At 29.2% G+C, this 11,971-nt stretch overlaps 1 pseudogene; it reads right to left on the bottom strand.

Moving 5' to 3' along the window:
- Window positions 1-2,126: 2,126 nt before the first annotated feature.
- Window positions 2,127-10,544, bottom strand: LOC113382624 (annotated as a pseudogene).
- Between the last annotated feature and the right edge of the window lie 1,427 nt (window positions 10,545-11,971).

Below are 11,971 nucleotides of genomic sequence, written 5' to 3'. Positions count from 1 at the left end.
ATTTTAAAGATTCCAATATATTTACAAAGATGTCATTTTTTGATCAATGTTTGACTATTTTAAAAAATACAAATTTTCAAAGAATTTGAGGATGAACAATGAATTATGAATAATGTATAAAAATAGTAAAATTGATTTTTCAATGCGTTATTTTATGTATCACTGCTTGTTTTAATTGTTTATAAATTTTATATGAACGCTACAAAATAGCAACTTTCACTCATCAATTACCTCTGAAATGATATAAAGTAACCTCGTTAAGACGATTTTTCAACATGCGCTAAATACGTGTCTTAAGCGAGAAAGTGGCGTATAATGCGATCTTACAATCGTCTTAACGGTATTCAGCATTATTATCAGTTTTATTTTCGATATTTCCAATTTTTCCAATGAATTTGAATCTCCGTAGAGTTGTTTATTAATTTTCTAGTATCACATGATCGACTTTGTTATCGTAAAAACATTTCGAACAAAGCCGTCTTTATTGTTGATAACAATTTGTATTGTTCATAGTTATTGTTTGCATTCCTAATAACAATATAATGGTCGTACAATAACGACGACATGCTATATAGTAATATATTATGAACTAGAATTTAACATTTCTGATATGTTATTATTTTCAAATCTTCATCATTAGCGAATTATTGTGGATTAAAATAATTTGATCATTAGCGAATTATTGTGGATTAAAATAATTTGACAGCGATTTTATGAATAATTATTTTTTGTATGTAATATTTAAAATCTATTTTTATACATAGTAATATAAAAGTTAACTAGTGGGGTGTATGGTATCGTGCCTTAAGGCAAATTGCTGGAACTTCCCGTACAGTAATTAAATGTTCGAGGAATATTGAATGTTTTCGAATAGATTATTATAAATAGTGCAAGATTGTTTAATATTTATAAGAGTTATTAAACTGAATTACAAAGTTAAAATTGTTTATTTAAAGTATATAAGTAAGCTTCAGAACTTTAGCCAGAATTAAAATTAAAATCTAAATTATTTTCAATATACAAAAAAAAAATCGTCAAATATTTTTTTTCCCCAAAAGCAAATGTCTTATCAACACAAGCAGAAAGTTTTTGAACCGTTCAATTCGGATGCTTTTTTCTCTCAAAAACTGCAATTTCTTGCACATTAAGCTCCGTATTCCCGCAACGGCTAGACCTACCTTTGCCAAAATCTAATCATCACTTTTCCCCATCATTACGAATTGAATATTTTTTGAATCATTCAAATCGGATACTCCGTTTTTTCAAAACGCGATTTTATTTTCTACATTCTTTGCTCCGTATCTCTCCGAAACGGCTGGGCCTGTCTTTGCCAAAAACTAATCAGCATACCCTCTATCAATAGGAATCGATTGCTTTTTGAATTATTTAAATCGGTTCACCCATACGCCCAAAATCGTAGACGAAAAAATTGTATCCGCACATGTGCACACACACACATCCATTTATTTCTGATTCATGCTAAAATGTTTAGAAACCTCTAAAACGTGAAGATATGCAAAAATTTAATTTTTAATTTTTGGACGATTAGTATAACTTACGGGAAGCTTATAAAACACAAAATAAATTATATTTTAGATGAAGTTAATTTTAAATCGTAAAAGTTAAATTAAATATTAAATTATAGTAGAGCTGATGGTGCCAATTGATACAATTTTGAATAGAACTACTCTACTTTTGTATTAAATTTTTTTTGATAAATTAGACATTTTTGTCATTATTTATGTGCTCAAAATGTCATTTTTCGAATCCAATCCAATTAAATATTATTTCTAGATTATTGGTTTTATTTTACAAACTAGATGCTGTAATTCTATTAGTTTCTGGTAATAGTGACTGTTATTAGTAAATAAGTAGAAAACGAAATCAGATATTGAACCTTAAGATGAATTTATAAATGAAATATTGAACTTGCCCAACTACATAAAAATATTTTGCTTATTTTCCTACATAATTCATTTAAAATATATATATTATATCATCATATAAAAAAATTCTAATTTTATAGAAATAAAATCCCATTTTATAAATGCTATAATAAAACTTTATTCGTTGATCATAATCTATATTTACATTTTATTCCATCGATTAATTACAAAATCAATTACCAAGTTTACTGTATGCGAATCCAAGAACCCAGGAAATTTCGTGGTCATCCAGCTTCAAAATCATCTAAAAAATTAATGGAAATTTAGTAATTAGAAACAATTTTAAGAAAAAAGTAAAATATTATTTTACCTCCAAATCGTTATTGTCATTTAGCCCATAACCAGATTTTAATAAGGTGTGCATGTAAATCAAATCCATACACAATAATGGATCTTTCTCATTTGGTGCAGAACATTCTTTCTCTGCCTTTTTCCAGAGATCTTGGACAGTTATTTTGCCACTTGTACCAGCTAATAAAAATGAAAAAAAAATACATTAACGAAATTGCCTTGATAGATTTAACAACAATTTAATATCTACTTGCTAAAATAAATATAAAACAAATTCTATAAATTCATCTAATTTGTTATCTAGATCTTTTTACCCCATAGACGGGGTAACTTGGAACGGCCAGGTATCAAGCAGGTTTAATGTCTCATTTTAATTTTAAAGGTATTACATTTTTACAAATGATTACATTTTTAACTAATGCTAAAAAACTACCAACGGAAGAAAATATTTTTATCATGGATTTTCAAAGATTATCGTTTATCTCCCGATAGCAAAGACATGAGAATCAAGGTTATAGCTGCTTATACACCCTTTTCCCTCTACTTTCAAATGTTGTTGTTAAACAATGCTTAACTTTACTGGTTTTTTGACACATCGGTGGTGAACCTTTTAAACCCGGACCTTCATATATTACTATCTATTCTTCGATAAATTCTGGGAAAGTATAACTGGGTAAATGTTATTTGACAAAATGTCTTTTTGATCGATACCAAATTTAGGTCTTGAATATAAATAACATAAATAAAAAATAATATAACCTAGAAAATGTTTTATAAATACCAATGAGTATATAATTATACAAATGAGATCTTTCTGAGCACCGTGTTTGACAAAAATTTGCCAAAAAGTGCGTTTTCATATTTACATTTCAAAAAAGTTGATATATTGAGTTTCTAGTAACACTTGCGGCCCATTTACTAAATAAAATACAAAAAAACTACTTACTACAATTTAATCATAATTGAATAATATTAACGTAAGACATCCTATTAAACGCAATTGAACATCATCTGTCAAAACGTTTGACATTCGACGTATTAGCCACCGTCCATTGTTTTATTTAAATTACGCTTCTACAAAAATTTTCAAATTAAAAATGTAAAGTTTCTACACGATTTTGAAATAATATCTCACCTTTCCGACAACCTATTGATTAGCACGAATTTTTCAAGACTAAGACTGGCCAAATCGGTTCAGCCGTTTTCAAGTTTTAGCGGATCATTTTATCGAGTGCTTCGTTTTTATATATAAGATATGAATCAAAAAAACACTTTTGCTGGTTCCAAAAGCCACAAAAGTATCATACTTTCTTTTTCGATTTCTTAAAATGTTCATATAATAAATTGCACTTTTAAAATGGCTGGTGGTGAAAATTGAAAAACACAAGCAAAATTTTTATATCTTCTTGCTTCTTTTGTCAATTTTTTTCGTTAGACCAGCTTATTTTTACAAGCCCTTGACTTGATTTTATAAAATTAAATTTCATATTATCTTACTAATAAGTTGAGCTGCCAATCCACGATAATAGAAGGCACTGACTGCAACAGATTCTTGTTTGGACAAACCCAAAGGTTTAGGATCTACCAAGGAATTAGATCCTGCAAAACGTAGTATTTGCAGACCATCATGCTAAATCGGCGATTTCTGATCAGGGATGGCATACCACTGCAATGATGAGTAGAAAAATTAGTGAAAAATATAGAAATTGGTGTTTTTTGGTACTCTGCACTAAAAAATTCTCCCAAAACCCTTAAAGTTCAGCTAATTGGATTGATTCTGCCTAATAATGGCCCAATGTTATGGCAAGGTTATGTAATAAAGAACTTTCCATACTACTTTATAAAAGAAGATTAAGGATATTATAAAAGCCTATAAGAATTTTTTGTACTTCTATAAGATCTTCGAAATGTTTTACTAATTGGTAAGATTTTTTTTAAGATATGTGAAGGTTTTAAACAATCTTTAAACATTTTTAAAATTTTTGAGAAAAATGTTATGGCAAGGCCATGTTACGCTTCAACTTCCATACATTATGCTACTGAATCATACTGAATACTGTCAAAACGTCATGTATTTGTATAGCAATTTTCTCTCACGCCGTTAATTAATATTTAACTGTAACAAATGTAGCTGAATGTACTTTGTATAGCTTGCTATGAATAATAAATCAAAAAGAAAAAAAAATGTATTTGCTGTGCAGTCAGGCGTTTTTCTCAGGTTGTCAGATAGACAACCTAACCTAGAAACCGCACAAATGTCAAAAAACGATGTTAATTACAGGGTCTTTCTGATCCAGCTTTATAGCATACGAGTGACGTTGCAGTTTATGTGTAAAACGCCTGAATGCACAGCAAATACATGAAATTTTGACAGTATTCAGTATGATTCAGTAGCATAATGTATGGAAGTTGGAGCGTAACAATTAGTGAAACATTTCAGAGATCTTATACAAGTGCAGAATATCTGACAAAATTATAAATAATACAAATAATTACATTCTAGTAAGAATATGATGAATTTGAAAAATAACCCTATAGAGTATTTTAGTTTTCATAGGCACAAGTGCATTAATAGATAGTAATAATTTTCTCTGTTAAGAAATTTTGATAGTCTGCAATGTTTTTTACTAAATGATTAATTATTGTTATTATCTACTTTAAAACAATAGTTACAATTTTTAGTATCAATTCTCAAAGGCCTTTATATAAACTTTTTCATATATTTTAATAAATCCCAACAGTTCATACAAAAAATCTTTAAAAATTCCAGAAAATCTTCAAAATTGCTCTGAAATATTTTTTAGGGTTTAGGTTTGATTAATAATATTCCGTTGAACTTACCTGACAAAATATTTTTTGTTATTAAATTCAAAAGGAACATTCTTGATTTGTGGATGAAGACATTTGCTGAAAACACTTTGGCCTTCTTGTATTCCATTTCTAGAATCAGCTTCGAATAAAGTGTTCCTTGCTGCATTTATTCCCAAACCTAGATAACTGAAAAACTAAAATCAGTCAAAAATCTGGTAAAAATTAGAACCTTAATTCATGAACCGATTGTGCCTTACAAGAGACCAATGTTATGGCAAGGCTATGTTATGAAGAATTTTCAATACTAAATATTGACAAAAGTCATGTGGTTAGTGTGCAGTCAGGCGTTTTTCTGAGATTGTCAGATAGAAAACTTGAGCTAGAAACCGCACAAATGTCAAAAAACGATGTTAGATAACAGGGTTTTTCTGACTCAGCTTCATAACATACGAGTGACGTTGCAGTTTATGTGTAAAACGCCTGAATGCACAGCAAATACATAACATTTTAACAGTATTCAGTATGATTCAGTAGCATAATAATGTTTGGAAACTGAAGCGTAACATGGCCTTGCCATAACATTTGTCTGTTGCAAGACAGAATCGGTTCCTGAATTTTCTAGAGATTTCTATTCTGACCTTTTGCTGAAGATGTTCATGTTCTTATAAGACACAGGATGCATATTCTTCTTCAAGAATTTTACATAATTATTTTCTGGTTGATATGTGACTTGAGCTGAACCTCCACCCAAATCTAAGGCAGCATACGTTTGTTTGTCCAAAGATCCTTAAAATAAAAAAATAATGAAATAAAATTGTATTAGGACTTTTTGCAAATAAGCAAGAGTTTATTCTTGATTAATGTTTGGAATATGATTTTATTAATCATGCTGTGTAGAAAGATCCGCTAAAATCATCTCAAAACAAGTCAATTGTAGTATTTTTTAACAATGCTATTTTAAAGTAGAGGGCAAAAAATGTGTATCCAACCTTAGCCTTGAATAAAATAAAAAGTGCAAAAGTGTAGATTGTCCTTTTACCCCAAACACAAATAATCTGTTTTAGAGGCTCTATAAAAATAATGAATCAATTTCTAATTAAGAATATATCTTACACAAAAATTATATATCATTTACTAAAAATTATATTCAAGTACCGGCAAACTAAACAACAATGCTCAAAAAGAGTGTGATTGAAGTAAAACTTTTTGCTATCGTACATGATGGCATTTAAGTAAAAATAAATACATCATTTTGAATTCAGATCATACAGAATTTTGAATAATGTTTATTAGTAATATGGTAACACTCGTGATGCACACATTTATTAGTGTCAACTATTATACACATTTATATTATGATGAATTATAAATTATATATTTATAATCGCATTAAAATATGTATAATATTTAAAAACAATAATGTAATTAAAGTCATACTTCAAATATGACATGATCGGTTTGTCATTGTAATTAGCATTTAGAAATGAACCTTTATTAGAGAAATGAAGTAATAGCTGATTAATAAATTCTATAATATTCGTTCACACAGTGGATTATGTTAAACAACCCCTAAACAAATATTGTTTTTGCAACTTCACTCATCATGTAATAATTGTGTTTGAAGAACTTCATGTAATTAAAATTAACATACATTCATTGACTGATGGTATTTTTTTTACTTTTTCGCTGCCTATATAATCTCATTCTTTGAACAGCTGTAATATCTGTCTTGCCTAAAAAATATTTTCCATTTTAATAACTTTAAAGAATTATAGAAACTACGAATAATATAGAAATAATTTCTAATCAATAAACTTACGTTAACAATGCTATTTTAAAGTATAGGGAGAAAGATGGTTTTATTAAAAATGTTAAATCAACTTTAAATTATATCATATATCATATTCTATCTTATATACTTATTTTTATTTTTAATTTTTTTTATTCAATTTTCAGTCAAGTTGTGACTATCTCTTTTCAATTCTTGCTTTATCATTACAAATTTTAAATCCACTTCAAGTCCTTCTCCCTAGTCGCGCTTAAAGAAATTATACTTTAAAAATACTTGTGTCAAAAACTTGACAACGTGTCCGTATTTATAGACTAATTACACATCATTTGTCCCCTACTTTCAAATAGCATCGCTAAAAATACCACACTTAACTAATTTTGCAAGTAATGTCAGTGCACTTTTTTGCAATATTAGTCTATTATTACCTTTTAGATAATTGACAGTAAACCATGCAAAAAGTCCTTCATCACTTCCACTCAATAATCCAGCAGCATCGTGCTCAACTTTGTAGTCGGTTTTCTCAAATTGTCTTTGGACTGCCTGAAGAAGTTTTTTCTGCAACTTCTTCACCCAAAAGACGTAGACCAGCAGTGGCTCTCAAATATGGAGTCGTTTTGGGTTTTGCTTCAGCTGGTACGAAACCATCTACTTTGCTGAGGAGCTCCATTATTTTCTTGGCTCCCTTGGTAAAAGAAACGGGAGAAAAATATAACTATATAAATATAAATAATAGTAATACTAGTCGGGTGTATGGCATCGTGCCTTAAGGCAAATTGCAGGAACTTCCTGTACCGTAATTAAATATTCAAAGAATAAAAATAATGAGCCAATAAAAATGTCTATGAATAAATATTATAAAAACTAGAATTTTCATTATTTGTATCTGTAGACAAAATGTGAAAACTTGTTAGATTAGACGACGTTGTTTATATATATTTGAATGAAATATATATAAACAAAATCTAATTAAGCGGACTTATTGTTGGAATGAACATATTTTATTTCAAATGCATCAATTTTTTGTTCGGAAAATATATGCACTGAATTAACAATTTTAAATAGTATCAACTATACAAACATAAAAAGTATTAAACAAAATTTAAAAAACTAGCTGTAAGTGGATTTCTGTCTTGAGGCAATTATGGCATCGTGCCTTAAGGCAAATTGCTGGAACTTCCCGTACCGTAACGAAATGTTTGAGGAATACAGAATGTTTTCAAATAGTTTATTATAAATATTGTAACATTGTCTATTATTTATGAGAACTATATAAACTGAATTGCAGAGTTTAAATTATTTGTGAAGTATATTAGAACTATAGTCAGAATTAAAAAATAATAATCTGAAATATTTTCGATATACAAAAAACTACAAAAAAAAAAAAAATGGAACAAAATTTTTTTTTCCAAAATCAATTATTTTGTTAAGACAAGCAGAAAGTTCTTTGAATCATTTAAGTCGGACGCTTAGTTCTCTCAAAAACTGCCATTTTTTACATATTTAGCTCCGTATCTTCGAAATGGTTATGCCTGCCTTTGCCAAAAACTAATAAGCACTTCTCCCAATCATTACTAATTGAATGTTTTTTACATCATTCAAATCGGATACTCCGTTCTCTCAAAAATTCGATTTCTATTTTCTGCACTCTTTGCTCCGTACCTCCGAAACGGCTGGACCTGCCTTTGCCAAAAACTAATCAGCTCTTTTCCCTATCAATAGGAATCGAATGTTTTTTGAACCATTCAAAGCGGTTGATCCGTGCGCCCTAAAACGTGACTGGAAATTTGTATCCATACATACATACACACACACACACACACATCCATTTTTTCTGAGGTATGCCAAAACGTTCAGAAACCTTCAAAACGTTGAGAAATGTTAAATTTTCAATTCCGATTTTCGGCCCATTACAATAACTTACCCTACGGGAAGTTAAATATTACAGGCGTGTGATCAGTTTTGACTTTCTTATCTACTAACGCAAACGAAAATTGCGGTGACGCGCTAACCAAATCAGCTATAACGACATGCTCACACGGAACGCTATGAGCGGATGTCTATGATCTAATCCAAATTTCTGCACTTTTTGCTTCGTATCTTCAAAACGACTAGACCTGCCTTTGCCAAAACTAATCAGCACGTCTCCTTATCAATACGAATCGAAGGTTTTTTGAATTATTCAAACCGGTTGATCGGTGTTCCCGAAATCATCGATGAAAATTAAATATATATTCTAAAGCCATAATAGGTGTTTTTAGTCAGATAACATCTTTTGGTTTGAATCATAAGACTTTTCAAATTATGGTGCTAGGACAGTGAATTACAGGACTATCTAGAAAGATTTTTAGACAAAAATCAATGACATGTTTAATTAGATTTTTCAATAATTTGGCGGTAGCTCCCAAATGTATCTTTAGTCATGTCATTGAGCTGTTGTGATCACGAAAATTCCCGAAATCGTCGACGAAAAATTCACACGCACATACACACACACATACATGAATTTTTTCTAAGGTATGCCAAAATATTCAGAATCCTTTGAAACGTAAAGATATATAAACATTTTCATTTTCGATGCCCTACCGTAAATTAATAATTGGAGCACAATTTTTAATATAAGTAACAGAAGTGGAATCAACAGAAGCATCCATTTGGGGATGTATATTTAGTGACCAATATTTTAAATTTTGTAAAAGTTTGCAAATAGTTAGTTCCTGATATATATTTTCTGTTATGTGTTTTTTCTGGAAGATTTGAATAAAATTTTGGACTGTACACTGTTTACATGAACAAAAACCAGGAATTTAGAGAAATATCTTCTAAGAAGAATTTAAAAAACTACTCTTGAAGTATTAATTTTACCGGAAATCTCAGTTAAGCACATGGAACAAACCTCTTCTGTACCAATTCATGTTGAAACTAATTTGGACGTACGGAATACAGCTTTGGGAAACGGCGCGTGAATCCAAAATCGTCATAATTCAAAGATTTCAAAACAAGATTTTGAAAGAAATTATAAATGCACCCAAGTATGTCCTAAATTGGTTGGTTCATACTGATTTGAACATAAACACTGTCAAGGAAGAAACAGCAAAATTCAATTTAAGATACAAGGATAGAATACAGAACCATCCAACATCTTGGCCAAAATTTAATAAAAAACCATGACATTGAACGGCTCAGCCAAAACGGCCTTTTTTGATATTCTTTAGTAATCTATAATATGCACAATTACTCGTAGACTTTATTTAAATTTTTTCACATCAGGACACATCAACCTCGAATCGGATCATCACTCGGTGACCATTCGACCTTTTCCTTATTTAACAAACCATTAAAATTACTGATTGTTGTTTATTATGACAGATTGTAGTTCATTGATGTAAATAAAAAAAGTATGAATTTTACTTACCTCTTCTGGATCATTGGCATAACTTGACAAACCAGGTTCTTGCTGGTGAAAGTCTTCTCGTAAAAGGTCGTAAGCATCATCTAAAGCATAATAACAACATTTTTTAATTATTTATAAATATCTATATCACTGTTATATTTGTCTATTTTTTTTTTTAAATTTTTACTACCTTGTTTTTGGAATTCATAAGCAATAACCCTTGATCCAGTAGAACCAGCATCAATGACTACACTGTAGACAATTTCTTGTCTAGAAAGAGCCCTTGTTCTCATTCTTGGACGATCATCATGGGCTTTAAGGAAAAGATGAATAATTTTATATAATTGCTAATAATAAAATTTAATAATAATAGATAATAATAACCTAAATAATCTATCTGTATACAATAAAACTATTTTTTTCCAAAATGTTTGGAAACATGTTTTAATTTTGTATTTGCGATTCTATTTAATTTTATTATTTTTCAATTAGTTCATTTTTGGTCAACGTTTGAAGTCGTTCTGAATCTTTCGAGACCGAAAATGGAAAAGTGGAAAGTATGTGTGTGATATTTAATTTTAGTGTTTTTTGATTAGTTTATAATTGGTCCACGTTTCAAGTCGTTTTGAATCTTTTGAGACCAAAATGGAAAGAATGTGTGTGTGATTTTCACAGAAGATCAGTGAATTTGCAATGTCTCTACCAATTGTTATTGAGAAAATAATAAAGTTGATCTATTTTTCTACATTTTAAAATACTTTAATAATATGTAGAAACAAATATTCAACTTCTCGTATGATTAATTATAGTAATCGCAAAACATTAAAAATTAAATTAAAATTAAAAAACTTTTGCAGATCTATACGTTTCAAAAATTTCGACATACCTTAAAAAATGGATGTATGTATATGTGTGCGTGTGTGTGTTTGTTCGAGTACAAATTTTTGTCGACGATTTATGAAAAGTATTCGATTTTACAAAAATATTTTACTTTAATTGACAAAATGAAGAAATGATTAAACTTTTGTGAAGGCAGGTCTATCGGTTTTGGAGCTGAAGTAAAAAAATGTCAGTTGACGATAAAAAATGATCATTAGACATATGCACATCAAATTATCAGATATTTTATAGAGATTATAATAATAAGAAGTATGAATTTTGTTTACAGTTCTTCAGGTTCCGTACCAATAATTATACCGGAAGCGGGGCGGCGCTTACGCGCTTTGATATTTCATCTCTAAAACAGCCGCGCAGCACGATCGCGTTGAAAAAAAAAAATTCAAAATTTTCAGAAAAATTCAAAGTATAGAAAATTAGAAATATAAAAAAATCTATTTTTTCAAAAAAGTCACAAATCTCTTTTTTTCCAAAGTTTTCAAAAAATTTTAAAGGTTTTTTAAAAATTTTAATTTTCGGTACGGGAAGTTTCAGCAATTTGTCTTAAGGCACGATGCCATGCACCACTAGTTGATTTATATTTTGTCGACATTTCTAGTTGTTCTGAATCGTTTGAGACCAAATACAGAAAGTATGTGCGTATGTGAGACAAATTTTGATCTTTAGAGAAGATCAATGAATTTGCAATATCTCTACTAATTTAATTATTGAGAAAATAATAAAAAATATATAATTTTCTACACTTTTCAAGTACTTGAATAAAACATAAAACAACTTAGTTGTAAATACAAAAATAGAGGAGTGTATATTCTGCAATAAAAAATAAGTTTGGAAAAAATCCAA

Source organism: Ctenocephalides felis, unplaced genomic scaffold (genome assembly GCF_003426905.1).
Source record: "Ctenocephalides felis isolate EL2017-DRISC unplaced genomic scaffold, ASM342690v1 CF-g0.4_SCAFFOLD_03519, whole genome shotgun sequence".
Classification (NCBI taxonomy): domain Eukaryota; kingdom Metazoa; phylum Arthropoda; class Insecta; order Siphonaptera; family Pulicidae; genus Ctenocephalides; species Ctenocephalides felis.
This window is presented reverse-complemented; position numbering and strand designations above follow the sequence as displayed.